Genomic DNA, 15,715 nt, shown 5'->3' with positions numbered 1-15,715 from the left:
TTTAGCTGTCCTTATTTAAGAGAACAATGCTGCAGGATTCTACGTTAATGATCCAAAAATACTGTAGTAAAACTCATTGAGACTGGTATTGGATAAGTGATTACAGTGAGCTGGTAATCTGTGATTCTCACACACACACTTCCCTATCTGCTTGCTCCCTTCTCTCTGCCCCACCTTCCCCACTTTGATTTCATCAGGTTCCATGAAAAACAGAGAAACCTCCATCTCTTCTAGTTGTGAAGAACACTTTCTGAATTTGAAACAATAAATACTGTTTTAGCGTTGGATTCTAGAAAGTGCTGAACACTAGATTTATTCCCAACAGACACTATATAAGTATAATACATGTATTTCCAAACATGAGAAAAACAGTAGCTGCTCAGCAGGGTTGGTATTTGATTACATTTTTCTCTAACTTCCTTAGAGATTTTGACAGTCTGGATAATAGTTACCCACAAACGGTCCTTCTCTCCCGCCATCTCCCAATATAGTGGGATTTTGTGTTTATAATTGGTGAGTGGCTATTTTTATGAGGGGAGTCAGGTGGAAAGGATAAATTAACTGAATTTACACACAAAGCCCTGAATTATCACAAACCAGGAGCAGGTCAACTTATCTTCGAGAAGCAATTTTTTTTCAAAACCATCATTGGTGACAGACAAATAGGCAGCAATCTTTTTCCCAAGTGAGATCTGTACTTCATTTCTACATCGTACCCACACCTCTCACAGTGTGTGTCAGAGATGCTTCATGAAAAAAAAGTGTCAGACATAATACAGGCATGCCAGGCTCCAAACAGCAAATTAAATGTATTCACAAAGGGAAAACGTGGATGACCTTCCAGTTATAAGATACAGAAATAGCAATTATGCTGGCTGGGAGCAGATGTAACTCTCAGTATCAACTCAACTAGTACTTTTTCCAAACATAGGTCTGCATACCACACCCATTCCCCACTCATTTCAGAAAGCTAACTCTTAAGCATAATAATTTTGAACTAAGTTGTCAAAGATGTCTTTATAAAGTATTGTGCAGTCAGGCTCAGTCATAAAATTGGAAGGGTTTTTTATTTGACTTCTGTTTTTGAGCCTTTAGGGTGCATTAGGGTCATACTCTCAAGCTTTTCTTTCAACCATACGGTCTAGAAATTTTCATTTGGTTGTTCTTATTTTTTTAATCACAATTAATTTTTTTGAGTTAATTGCGTGAGTTAACTGTAATTAATCAACAGCCCTAGTAATTACTTCATATTTTTACAGGGTTCTATCCCCTGGTTTTCAGGTGACTCAAAGGAGTCATAAACTTCTAGAAACCGTGACTCAAAGGAGTCATAAACTTCTAGAAACCGTCACTTTATTACACTAGGTTACGGTACTGTTAGTTTCCAAAGTAACTGTGTCCATTGGTATTTACTAACAGATACAATTAAACCTGCACAAATGACTATACATATTAGTCATTCCTCCTGTATTCAGGATCCCAAACTGTCCAGATATATACTGTGATGGGTTTGGTCACAGAGACTCCCCTCGAGACTGTCCCTCGATGAGCTGGGATACCACTGAGAACAGCCCTCCTGCCAGAACAGGCGCCCCTCAACTCCTGTCTTGCTGAGTTAGACATTCCAGTCAGCTCCAGCACAGACCCAGAAGGTGGGCCATACCTCTCTTCAGTTCACTGAAATGGAGATCCACTCAGCCCAAGGGCTTCTCAGTCAACAGGGACTTTCCCAGCGCCCAATATTCAGCTTTTCTGGGAACCTGAACCCCAAATAAATTTGTTTTACTCTGTATAAAGCTTATACAGGGTAAATTCATAAATTGTCTGCCCTCTAGAACACTCATAGAGAGATATGCACAGCTATTTGCTCCCCCGAGTATTAATCACTTACTCTAGGTTTATTAATTTAAAAAGTGATTTTATTAAGTATAAAGAGTAGGCTTTAAATGATTTCAAGTAATAACAGCCAGAACAAAGTAAGTCACAAAGCAAAATAAAACAAAAACCACACAAGTCTAAGCCTAATACATTAAGAAACTGATTACAGGTAATATATCTCACCCTCAAAGATGTTCCAATAAGCTTCTTTCACAGATTAGACTCCTTCCTAGTCTGGGCCAAATCCTTTCCCTGGTACAATTGTCAAGGCTGAATCCCCACTCTGTCACTCCGAGTGCAGAAGGTGGGGGCCTACAAGGATTCTAAAAATTAATACTTGCCACTCCAGGCTTGTATTAAACTCCCAAGATTACAGCTCTTCTCTGACCTTGGCTTGGTAAATGCTGCCACCACCCAAATGCAAAAAAAAAAAATTGGACCCACGAAGGAGCACTTGGGAATTCCTCCCTGTGGGGTATCCTCAAGCCCTTTCACCCCCTCTCCACCCAGGGAAGAGCTGAGAAAGAAAACAAAGGAAATTAGCTGTTGCCACCAGCTAATCAAACAACATATGCACAAACCTCTTAGGACACCAAAAATCCAATCCTGTTCTTAAAAAGGGTAAATTTTATTAAAAACTAAAAGGAAGAAAATACATCTGGAACTTAGGCTTTTGCTAGATTTTAAAAGAGCAAATCCAAAAATTAAGCACCCAAAATAGCTTTCTTGGGGGTTAGCTTAAAGGTTATAAGCAAATAAAAGCATCTGGGGTTAGCACAGAGGAGTCCACAAGCCTTAAAAAATAAACAGAAATAAACATAATCGTGTCTTCCTAAATATTCCTAATTTACTTGCATTTTTGGGTTGTTAAAAGAAGTTCTAGATATGATCTGACGGTTTTCGTATCTGGTTCAAACTTTACACAGCATTCCTGTTTATAGCATTGCTGCTCTGTGTCTCCTTCTCCGGAGAACAACAGAAAAAAGGAAAATTTCTTTTCCCATTTTTAAAAGTTTTAGCCTTCCCTTTGGCTCTTTTTACTGTGCCCACTCCTTTTCTTTTACCTGTGGGCTTGCTAACCCTTTACAGGTAAAGCAAGCAGCGAACAGATACCAAGAGGGATTTTACATCTAACTGGCTGCCTGGGTATTCATAAAAGGGAGCTTCCCCTCCCCCACAAGATGGGAATCTTTTGTCTGTGCCTGTCCCCACCCCCACCTCATCAATGGAAAAGTACAAGGATTAAGATGGATTCCAGTATCATGTGACATGGTTACATGTCACCGTAAGACCCCTAGTCTCCATTCTTCCTGGGTTGGCCCACACGTATTCAGGAAGGTGTGCAGGTAAATAAACCATTTACCACCAATTGTCCTAGTCAATAGGAGCCATCAATATTCTAAACCACCATTAATGGCCCACACTTTGCATAATTACAATAGGACCTCAGAGTTATACTTCATATTTCTAGCTTCAGATACAAGAATGATACATGCATACAAATAGAAGGAATATCTTCAGTAGGTTATAACCTTTGTTATGATACCTTACAAAAGACCTTTTACATAAAGCATATTCCAGTTACATCATATTTATTCTCAGACATATTTCCATAAAACGTATCGAGTGCAACGTCACATGTACCATTGAGCAACAGATATTTGTTGGTCCTTTGAGTGGTCACCTGAGACACACAGGACTTAAATGATCCTCTCCAGAAAAATGATCATGAGGTGTTGCATTGAATGGGAGTTGAGCCATCAGCATCTTTGGAGCTCCAGCTCCTAGGTATTAATTTATCAGATTAGTTAGTGTCTATAAAACACACTGAAGAGGAAAAAATTATGTGTAAATCCTAACTAGCTGTTCTGCTAGGACAGAATTGAACACTGAATATGTTTTCATGGTGGCAGCTTCCAAGAGGGGCCTGGACATGACACATACCACAGATGTACTAGCAAAGGCACCGCTCCAAGAATGCTCTAACACTGTGCTCAGTATTCAATAAAAACAATTAGTACAACTACTTTGACTTCTAATGTGTTTTGTCTTGTAAATCACTGGGTTATTATTCTTTCTGAATATGCTGTCACTATTTAATTCAACTAAGTTTGTATCAGGGGTGGCAGGTTTGTAGAAATTTTGGTGCTGCCCAGAACCTGCCTCCCGCCCCCAAACTCCATCCCCTACCTGCCTGAGGCTCTGGGAGGGAGTTTGGGTGTGGGGGGAGGTCTGGGGTCAAGGCCTTGGGCTGGGGATTAGGATGCAGGAAGGGTGCAGGGTGCAGGCTCTGGGAGGGAGTTTGGGTACTGCATGTAGGCTCCGGGCTGGAGCAGGGGGTGGGGGTGCAGGAGGGGATGAGGGGTGCAGACTCTGGGACAGAATTTGTGTGAAGGCTCTGGGCTGGGGCAAGGGGTGGGAGTGCAGGAGGGGGTGAGGGGTGCAGGCTCTGGGAGGGAGTTTGGGGATAGGAGGGGGTGCAGGGGTGAGGGCTGTGGGGCTTAGGATGAGAGGTTTGGGGTGTGGGAGGTGGCTCAGGACTGGTACAGAGGATTAGGGTGTGGGGGGATGAGGGCTCTGTCTGGGGCTGGGGTTGAGGGCGTTGGAGAGATGCAGGGGTAGGGAGGAATGGCAGGGTAAGGGAAGCCTGCCCTGCCATTAGTGAATTGGGTGCACTAGGACCCTACGGCAGCAGTTGATTCGGGGAGCCAGCAGAGCAGAGTCAGCGTGAACTGCAGGCTCCGGGGCTGGGGGAGGGGGGGCAGGGAGGCAGCAGACAGGGCTGGGGAGAGACCTGGCCCCAAACACTGGTGGAGCTGGGCCCCCGGGGCCCTGACTATTGCTGGAGTCTGGGCACCACAAGTATGTATAACTCGCCACCCCTGTTTGTATCCATGGTAAGTCTTAGGTGCACACTATAGAGACTTCAGTACAGTCATCGACTAGCTGCTCAGCAACATACAAAACAGAGAAACCCACTAATGAAATGAGATGGATGTAAACAGAAGCTAATATAATGAAAGAAAGAGACTGGGAATGCCATGATAGATTCTAGAGAAGGTGTAAACCTGTGGGAAGCCTCATGTCTTTGGCTGGCCTAGGGTTTGGCAAACACTTTGTTATTGCAGTTTACAGGAGTTAATAGCACTTGAATGTCACTTATAGTCTACAAACTAATTCAAATAAACAGTTACCACTGGGTTTCTCTTTGCAGTCAGTCATAATTAGTATTTGTCTACACACACTGTTATGGGTTTACTTATTGGTATAGTTGAAGTGGTGCAAACCTCTTTCCCCCTGCTCCCCAAGCGTTGGAGGCAATTACATTGGTATAAAGCCCCTGTGAAGCAATTCTCATACAGGAAGTCACCTTTATACCTGTATAACTGGGTCCACATTAGAGGTTACACTAGTTTAAATATTTCCATAAAATCACTCCCCTAATGGAAAAATGGTACAACAGTACAAAATCTGTGAGTAGAAAAAGCCATAAAGACAGTCCCAAACTAAAGATCTGAATACACCCAAAATCTGGAAAAGTCTGGTTCTCTACTTTACAATTAGCCATTATCTCAGTAAAAGTCCAGATCCCAGATTGTGAACCTGGCCTTCCTCTGGATATGTCAGATACTGATTCAAAGTTCTGCCTTTCTCTAGTGAAACTCATATCCCATCCCAATAACCATGAGGAAGAGACTTGCACAAAATTCACTCAGATTGGTGCAGAACTTGACACCATTGTCCACAATTCCAACAGGTTGTAATGATTCATGAAACATAAAACTACCCAAGCATCATCTGGTTTTGGCTTTCATTACAAAACGATCATTCAGTCATGTTCTAGTGCACCATGAATACCTCAAGCTGCTTCCTAAATCTTTCAGCGATACTGAAAACCAAGGCAGCAGTAAAGTGGCCAAAATCAGGGTCCATTAATCAACCCTGTTTTTCTAACAGTATATTATGGCTTCCTGATTTGGTCTCAGGGTGAAATATTTCATTCTCTGAGCACTAAAATGGATTAATGCAGACACAAGATACTGTATTCTAATATTTATTTATTAGTATGCACATTCTTGAGCATGTGCATTAGATAGAAAAAGAAAAACGCAGTTTGTTACATACAAGACTCCAGCTAACAGTTCTGCACCTATCTCCAGCCAGACTGTATATCTTAAACTCTGCTCCAATTGTTCACTAGTTATAAAAAGTATCGAGCCTGATCTACAAAAGAAAATTATATCTATTCAACTCAATCTGTTTATAATTGATTAAGGTAAACTTGTCCAACCCCCTTTGTATGGCTGCTCTTAGTTTTAGTTCCCGATTGCTTTATATCTTTGTAGCTCAAATGAGCAAGGGATCTATTTAAAAAAAAAAGTATATGGCACTCACAAACCAAAATAATAGTGTTTTCACTAAGGTGTTGCACCTCTAATTTACTAAATCAGTTTCTAACTAATTTAGCCTATGGCTCCACTACAGCTTAAATCAACATAAATTATGTCACTCAGGGTGTGAATTAGCCACCCCCGTGTGCAGCATAATTTATGCCAATTTAAACGCTGGTGTGGACATAGCTACCGCCACTGGTGGAGGCTGGAGTAATTAGAAATTAAGTTGAGCAACTACATTAAAGAGCTTACAGTGGCGTAGTTGCATCAATGCAGCTGCACTGCCGTAACCTTTCTAGTATAGCCATAGCCTTCGTTAAATGAGTACAATTGTTTCATGTAGATAAGGCCTCGGTATGAAAAACTCCTTCCTTTCAGCAACTAAATGGGCTTGACTGTTTTTCAATACACAAAGAATTTCATCTCAATTCAAGTAGCAATTACCTTTCCTCTAAAACACGGTGGCCTACGTTTCTACTTTTAACGAGCTATCAAAACCAAAAACTTTTGCCCTTAATTTATTTGACTGAATACAAAGGAAAGTGTATCTGTTGAATATTTCTGTTGGTTATCATTTTATATTGTAACAACAAAGTTAGTTTCATATTCTACCACTTTTGCCAGGATAGGATGAACTCTCAGTTTTGATATGCAAATAGAAGGACTATCTTGGCTTTGCAGGACATGGCCTCATGAAAAGCTGGAGCACAGCATCAATCTGAGACAAGGTATTCCTTTTCTCCTGACAAAGAAAAGTCCAGGGATCCATCCATTTCCATATAATCATAGAAATGTAGGACTGAAAGTAACCTCAAGAGGTCATCTAGTACACCCACTGTGCTAAGGCAGGGCCAACTACACCTAAACCATCTCTGACAGGTGTCTGTCTCACTTGTTCTTTAAAAGCTCCAGTGATGGGGATTCCACAACCTCCCTTGGAAGCTTATTCCAGTACTTAACTCTCCTTATAGTTAGAAAGCTTTTCCTAATATCTAACCCAAATCTCCCTCACTGCAGATTAAGTCCATTACCTCTTTGTTCAATAAACATCCCCTTTTAACAGCCTTAACATATATGAAGACTGTTATCAGGTCCCCTACTCTGTCTTCCTTTGTCAAGATTAAATATGCCTCTACATATTAAATATGTATTTGACCTTTCCTTATAGGTCAGGTTTTTTTAACCTTTTGTCAGTTTTGTTGTTCTCCTCTGGACTCTCTCCAATTTGTCCACATCTTTCTAAACATGTGGTGCACAGAACCATACATAATACTCCATCTGGAAGCAGAGGGGAGGGACAGAAAGTATAAGAGAAGGACCATTCAGTTCATTTGGGCTGGAGTCAGTGAAGGAGGCAGATGTCTCTAGTCTGCTGTAGGACTCCGAACCGGACTCCAGACCAGACTCCAAGCTGTGCGGTGCCCTGTCCCTGGAAGAGACCAAGATTGGAAAGGAGCTGCTGGGTGTGTTGTTCGCCACTTACCCCGAGGAGATGGAGGACCTACAGTCTTCGGAGCAACACCAATAGACTGGGAAGTAGTCCAGGAAAACCAGACGTTAGTCACGTTGTGCTGTCACCATACAATTCAGCGTGCTTCATCAGGATCCTTATTTACCCAGTGCTACCAGATTTGCCCGTTACTTTGGGATACGCTCATTTATTAGGGTTACTCTTTGGGGGGGAGGGGGTGTTCTGTAATTCTATCAATGTACTGCTTGTGTCACTTGTGTGTTCTTATGGAGCTCTACTTTTCCTTTCTGCATGTCCCCTCATAATGGAGCTATCCTGCAGGACCTAGGTTCCCCAGACCTGGGTTCCTCCAGCCCCAGAATCAGATGAACACACACACACACACACACTAACAGAGCAAGTCTGAGTAGACCGGGTCAATCAGCCCTCTCAAGCTGACCCCTTATATGTCCCTGGACTCAGCAGTCTGGGTCGAGCAGCACTTGCATCCGGTGAAGTGAGCTGTAGCTCACGAAAGCTTATGCTCAAATAAATTGGTTAGTCTCTAAGGAGCCACAAGTACTCCTTTTCTTTTTGTGAATACAGACTAACACGGCTGTTACTCTGAAACCTGTCATTATGCAAGGCACTGCATTTAGCCGTATGGAGTGGAAATCTATCAACTGCATGAAAAAACTTGTACAGATACAGACAGACATTATCTTCCTTTCCAAATGCAAACAGATGGACATCGTACCAAAAGGACTGAAGGTAAAAAATCCATTACAATCTACATACCACACAGACTATGCCAACAGCTTGTGCCACACGCTCTCAAAGAAACTGCGGAACCACCTGATCAACATCCTCTACAGCAAACAGGGAAAGATAAAGAATGAGCTCTCAAAAATGGATACTCTCATAAAAAAACAACCTTCCACACAAACTTCCTCATGGCTGGACTTTACTAAAACTAGACAAGCCATTTACAACACACACTTTGCTTCTCTACAAAAAGAAAAAGGACACTAAACTTTCTAAACTACTACATGCCACAAGGGGCCACAGCAATGGTTCCCTCAACCCACCCAGCAATATTGTTAACCTATCCAACTATACTCTTAGCCCAGCAGAAGCAGCTGTCCTATCTCGGGGCCTCTCCTTCTGCCCCTTCACCCCCATGAACATGATACAGTTCTGTGGTGACCTAGAATCCTATTTTCGACGTCTCTGACTCAAGGAATATTTCCACCATACCTCTGAACTGCATACTAATCCACAGAGACCTCCCTACCAACACTACAAAAAGAAGGATTCTAGGTGGACTCCTCCTAAAGGTCGAGACAGCAGACTGGACTTCTACACAGACTGCTTCCGCCGACGTGCACGGGCTGAAATTGTGGAAAAGCAGCATCACTTGTCCCATAACCTCAGCCGTGCGGAACACAATGCCATCCACAGCCTCAGAAACAACTCTGACATCATAATCAAAAAGGCTGACAAAGGAGGTGCTGTTGTCATCATGAATAGGTCGGAATATGAACAAGAGGCTGCTTGGCAGCTCTCCAACACCACTTTCTACAAGCCATTACCCTCTGATCCCACTGAGAGTTACCAAAAGAAACTACAGCATTTGCTCAAGAAACTCCCTGAAAAAGCACAAGATCAAATCTGCACAGACACACCCCTGGAACCCCGACCTGGGATATTCTATCTACTACCCAAGATCCATAAACCTGGAAATCCTGGGCGCCCCATCATCTCAGGCATTGGCACCCTGACAGCAGGATTGTCTGGCTATGTAGACTCCCTCCTCAGGCCCTACACTACCAGCACTCCCAGCTATCTTCGAGACACCACTGACTTCCTGAGGAAACTACAATCCATCGGTGATCTTCCTGATAACACCATCCTGGCCACTATGGATGTAGAAGCCCTCTACACCAACATTCCACACAAAGATGGACTACAAGCCATCAAGAACACTATCCCCGATAATGTCACGGCTAACCTGGTGGCTGAACTTTGTGACTTTGTCCTTACCCATAACTATTTTACATTTGGGGACAATGTATACCTTCAAATCAGCGGCACTGCTATGGGTACCCACATGGCCCCACAGGATGCTAACATTTTTATGGCTGACTTAGAACAACGCTTCCTCAGCTCTCGTCCCCTAACGCCTCTACTCTACTTGCGCTATATTGATGACATCTTCATCATCTGGACCCATGGAAAAGAAGCCCTTAAGGAATTCCACCATGATTTCAACAATTTCCATCCCACCATCAACCTCAACCTGGTCCAGTCCACACAAGAGATCCACTTCCTGGACACTACAGTGCTAATAAATGATGATCACATAAACACCACCCTATACTGGAAACCTACTGACCGCTATTCCTACCTACATGCCTCCAGCTTTCATCCTGACCACACCACACAATCCATTGTCTACAGCCAAGCTGTGCGATACAACTGCATTTGCACCAACCCCTCAGACAGAGACAAACATCTACAAGATCTCTATCAAGCATTCTTACAACTACAATACCCACCTGCGGAAGTGAAGAAACAGATTGATAGAGCCAGAAGAGTTCCCAGAAGTCACCTACTACAGGACAGGCCTAAAAAAGAAAATAACAGAACGCCACTAGCCGTCACCTTCAGCCCCCAACTAAAACCCCTCCAACGCATTATTAAGGATCTACAACCTATCCTGAAGGATGACCCAACACTCTCACAAATCCTGGGAGACAGGCCAGTCCTTGCCTACAGACAGCCCCCCAACCTGAAGCAAATACTCACCAGCAACCACATACCACACAACAGAACCACTAACCCAGGAACCTATCCTTGCAACAAAGCCCGTTGCCAACTGTGCCCACATATCTATTCAGGGGACACCATCACAGGGCCTAATAACATCAGCCACACTATCAGAGGCTCGTTCACCTGCACATCCACCAATGTGATATATGCCATCATGTGCCAGTAATGCCCCTCTGCCATGTACATTGGTCAAACTGGACAGTCTCTACGTAAAAGAGTAAATGGACACAAATCAGATGTCAAGAATTATAACATTCATAAACCAGTTGGAGAACACTTCAATCTCTCTGGTCACGCGATTACAGACATGAAAGTTGCGATATTACAACAAAAAAACTTCAAATCCAGACTCCAGTGAGAGACTGTTGAATTGGAATTCATTTGCAAATTGGATACAATTAACTTAGGCTTGAATAGAGACTGGGAGTGGCTAAGTCATTATGCAAGGTAACCTATTTCCCCTTGTTTTTTCCTACCCCCCCCCTCAGATGTTCTTGTTAAACCCTGTATTTGTGCTGGAAATGGCCCACCTTGATTATCATACACATTGTAAGGAGAGTGATCACTTTAGATAAGCTATTACCAGCAGGAGAGTGGGGTGGGGGAAGGTATTTTTTTATGCTTTGTGTGTATAACAAGATCTTCTACACTTTCCACAGTATGCATCCGATGAAGTGAGCTGTAGCTCACGAAAGCTTATGCTCAAATAAATTGGTTAGTCTCTAAGGTGCCACAAGTACTCCTTTTCTACTTCCAAGATGCCACCCTCGTATGTCACAGGTTCAGCATGTCCCTATCCCCACTTTCAAGTTACAATTGTTCTGGGAGTAACCCACTTGATGAAGAAACCCCCCAGTATTTTTGGGCATTACAGGGATCTTTAGCTTAGGTAAGAGGAGCGTTGCTGCAGAGTAAATGGGGAAGCCAGAAACACAAAAGAGTAAAGTTCAGAGAGAGAGAAGCAACCAGCTTAACCATCAAAGTTATTTATTGAATAATAGTGATAACCACACGAGGAGAGCTTAATAGACATAACAGTTACATTATGAAAGATTACAAAAACTGATCAAACAAGTCAGGGTTAAAATTTTATACATGAGGTAGAAAAGAAAACAGAGAGAGAGAGAGAGAGAGAGAGAGAGAGAGAGAGAGAGCGTGCATGTGCGCTGGGGTCACACCACTGCATGAAGCTTGAACTGGGTCGGGGCTCCCAGGTGATCGTGGTAGCTCAGGGTCCTGAGCACTGGAGACAGGCAGAGCCCCCAGAACAATCAGTCAGGAGAAGATGAAATCCCAGTGGAACTGATGCAGAGTTTGGATCCATGCTTCAGAACACTTACTTGAGAGTGGGTAGGGGTCTTTGTAGGGAAACAACAATGGCTCAAGGGAGAACACTAGATTTGTTTATGGGTAAACTGATGACTCAAGGGTTTTCTTTAGGTTAGACAATAGGAACTGATCATTCCTGAGTGGTGTTCCTTCAAGGGAGCTCAGAATGCAATTAGGCAGCTTCAGTATTTTTGGATATCAATCAAGGATTCATTACTAGAATTGGTCTGATAACTGCTGAGATGGATGTGTGCAGGCGTAGGTTCATTAACATCTGGAGCAGAGATTCCCCCCATGATGCAGTGCTTCCCTGCTTTTCTGGTCCCAGAGTTCAGTACAGTTCTTGCCTTGGAATCTCTGGTCTCCATTCTGTATGCTAATGGAGATGCCTCCCTGTCCCATCTTTGATGCAGATGAGGCTAGGGGAGTTGCCTTAATCTTGTCATATTTGTCAGGAGGGGTTTAGGTGTGTCTCCCACCGCCTTTTCATTGCTTTCTGTAAGTCTTTCTTCTGATCGGTTTTGGCTCAAGGAGAGGCTGGGGTGGGGGGTGTCCTTCATGAGTCAGACAGGCTGGATACTGTGCCCTGGTTCCCCAAGAACACAGAGCTGACTGGTATCACCAGTGGCCTGCCACTGTTTGGGCCCTGGGCTGGGACCCAGTGGAGTATGGTGGGGCTGGGTCGCCCTACACTCCTGTTGCCAACCCCAACCTTTGGGTGGTGGCCTATTCACCCTAGGCTGGAAGGCCTGTGCCTTCTTTGTGACTTGCCCTGCAAGCCCCTAGACTGTGTGTGCTGTCTGCCTTAGCCAGGAGGCTAGTTACAGACTGCTTAATTATTTACTGCTCTCCCCTGCCAAGAGGATTAGAGTCACTGACTATATTTACTGCTTCCCTTAGCCAGGAGGCTTGGTGCCAAAGAGTGCTTATTGCTTTACCCTGACCAGAAGGTCAGAGCCTAGACTCTATTTACTGTCTTCCCTAGCCAGGAGGCTTGAGTCGGAAACCACTAATTAACTTTTGGTCATTGCCTGATGCAGCAAATCAGAGTGGCCTCCCTTTGAGCCTGACACAGAGGGGCCACTACAGTCTTACATATGACACTCCTGTAATACACCCTGGTTCCCAAACTAGGGGCACTGCTTGTTCAGGGAAAGCCCCTGGTGGGCTGGGCTGGTTTGTTTACCTGCCGTGTCCACAGGTTTGGCTGATCGCAGCTCCCAGGGGCTGCGGTTCGCCATTCTCAGCCGATGGGGGCTGTGAGAAGCGGCGTGGGCTGAGGGACGTGCTAACTGCCCTTCCTGCAACCCCCATTGGCCTGGAGCAGCAAACTGAGGCCAGTGGGAGCCATGATCAGCTGACCCTGTGGACACAGCTGGTAAACAAACCAGCCCAGCCCGCCAGGGGCTTTCCCTGAACAAGCAGTGCCCCTTGTTTAGGAACCACTGCCGCAGGATGATATTAGCCCTTTTTGCAACTACATCACATTGTTGACTCATATTCAATTTGTAACTAACTACAACCCACAGATCCTTTTCTATAATAATACTGCCTATCCACTTAATCCCCATTTTGTAGTTATGCATCTGAGCTTTTCTTTCCTAAATGTAGTACTTTGGACTTGTCTTTATTGAATTTCACCTTGTTGAATTCAAATCAATTTGTCCTGGTCATTTTGAATTCTAATCTTATCCTCCATTGTGACTGCACTCCTTGCCATCTTACTGTCATCTGCAAATGTTATAGGCATACTCTCCACTCCTTTATTCAAGCCACTAATGAAAATATTGAGTAGTACCAGTACCCCGCAAGACTGCACTAGATAAGTCCTCCCATGCTGACAGTGAATCTTTGAGTATGGTTTTTCAACCAGTTATACAACCACCTTGAAGTAATTTCATCTAGACCACATTTCTTTAGTTTGCTTATGACAATCTCATGAGGGACTATGTCAGAATCCTTACTAATATCAAAATAAATCACAGCTACTTCTTCCCCCCAGCCACTAGGCCAGTAACCCTGTCAAAGAAGGAAACTAGGTGGTTTGTCACGATTTGTTCCTGACAAATCCACACTGGCTATTACTGATCACCCTATTATTTTCTAGGTGCTTACAAACTGATTGCTTAATAATTTGTTCCAGGATCTTTCCAGGTATTGAAGTTAGACTGACTTGTGATTCCCTGGGTACTCTTTGTTGTTCTTTTTAAAAATAGACTTTATTTTTGCCTTCTCCAGTCCTGTGGGACCTCACCCATCTTCCATGATTTCTAAAAGGTAAACATGTTCCTGGTCCTTGTATCTAACTATATACTTAGAGAACCACTAGCTAAATAAGAAAAACCTCTATTTGACTTTCCATTCTGCCAGTCTAAAGGGCCAATGAAAGGATTATATACAGTAATTTATCTACGACTTTGCCCACAGCCATTTTAAAATTGCTCAAACCAACAGGAATAGATGCATCAAAATAGTTTTTTGAAAAAAAATCACACCATGAATATGTTTCTTGTGAAATATTAAAAATCTTACCACTAGATGGCAAATTTAGCACTCATCTTCACCCAATACTCACAGGACAACAGCCATAACAGATAGTGGTGGTGACTGCTGAAAGTACCCTCTATAGAAAGATACATGGGAAATGAAACAGCGGGACTGAAAAGTGCTTAAGACTTTTCAGCTCTCTCGAACAGGGTCTTACCCCATCACCAACATACACATGGGAAAGTTAACATTCTACACTACTCTTTGGAGAAAGCAGTCTTCCCTGGAGCAGGGGGTGGTCCATTCTTAGATGTCTGTGGATCCACAGTTAAAAATGAGGAATTTAAAAAATAAGATTGAATTAAATGCATATTTTTCACCACTTGGCAATTTTTAGAAAGTAAATACAAAAAAATACAAAATGCAAAAAAAAAGTCTGGACACACATCCCAGTTACAAAATGCTATGATCTAAAGGAAATTTATTTATCATTGCCATAAGTACAAAACCATCCATCAGCGAATGTCATATTCAGCTCTCTAGCTGTCACTATGGAATGCAATCGATCACTGCTACAGGCATCACAGCCAACAAAATTACTAGAACACAAATGATACTTCAGTGTAGCTGTTTGAAAAATAATGATTTACACTTGCAGTTTATAATCTGTTCGTGTTTTGCAACACTGCCTCCACTTCCTGGACTTTTCCTGTTGTTAAACTGTAGCTATGGTCTGAGTGGTGGGGGGAGGAAATTAATTAAAAATGCCCAAATTATTTCACTAGACTTTGCTAGGCACAAAGACTTATCGCTGTAATGTTACAAATAAGAGAGCCTCATAAAGATACCCACTGGCAACCTTGATGATATAAAAGAATTATAGGTTTGGCAAATTCGTTGTGCCTAATTTAAAATCCTCTCTGAAGGTTCAAAGTACAACAAAAAATAAGGTCGGTTAATTGAACTAGAGTTCTTAGAGATGGCTCTGTATATTTAAAACTTACAGGTATTGCAAGGGTAGAATGGGGCAAAAGACTCTGTTCGAGAGAGCTGAAATAAACAAAGGCCCAGGAAACGGCGTGGTTGAAGAAGAGGGGAAGTGGGTTCAGGGAATTGGGAGATGGATGGGGAGAAAAACCAAGGACACTGTTCCTTTAAGAATCTGGGATCAGGAGCCCTGTAATGAAGAGTGGGGTAGGGCTGCCCTCTCTTCCAGCCAATCATAAGGAGCTCTCTGGAGGAGGGCAGTATATAGACTACCCTTAGAAAAGGGGAGACACTGGCAAGAGAAGGAAGCCAGAGCCAGAAGGCTAAACTCCAGGGAGACAGCTATAAGAAGCAACAC

Source organism: Lepidochelys kempii, chromosome 7 (genome assembly GCF_965140265.1).
Source record: "Lepidochelys kempii isolate rLepKem1 chromosome 7, rLepKem1.hap2, whole genome shotgun sequence".
NCBI lineage: Eukaryota > Metazoa > Chordata > Testudines > Cheloniidae > Lepidochelys > Lepidochelys kempii.
Note: the sequence above shows the minus strand (reverse complement) of the source record.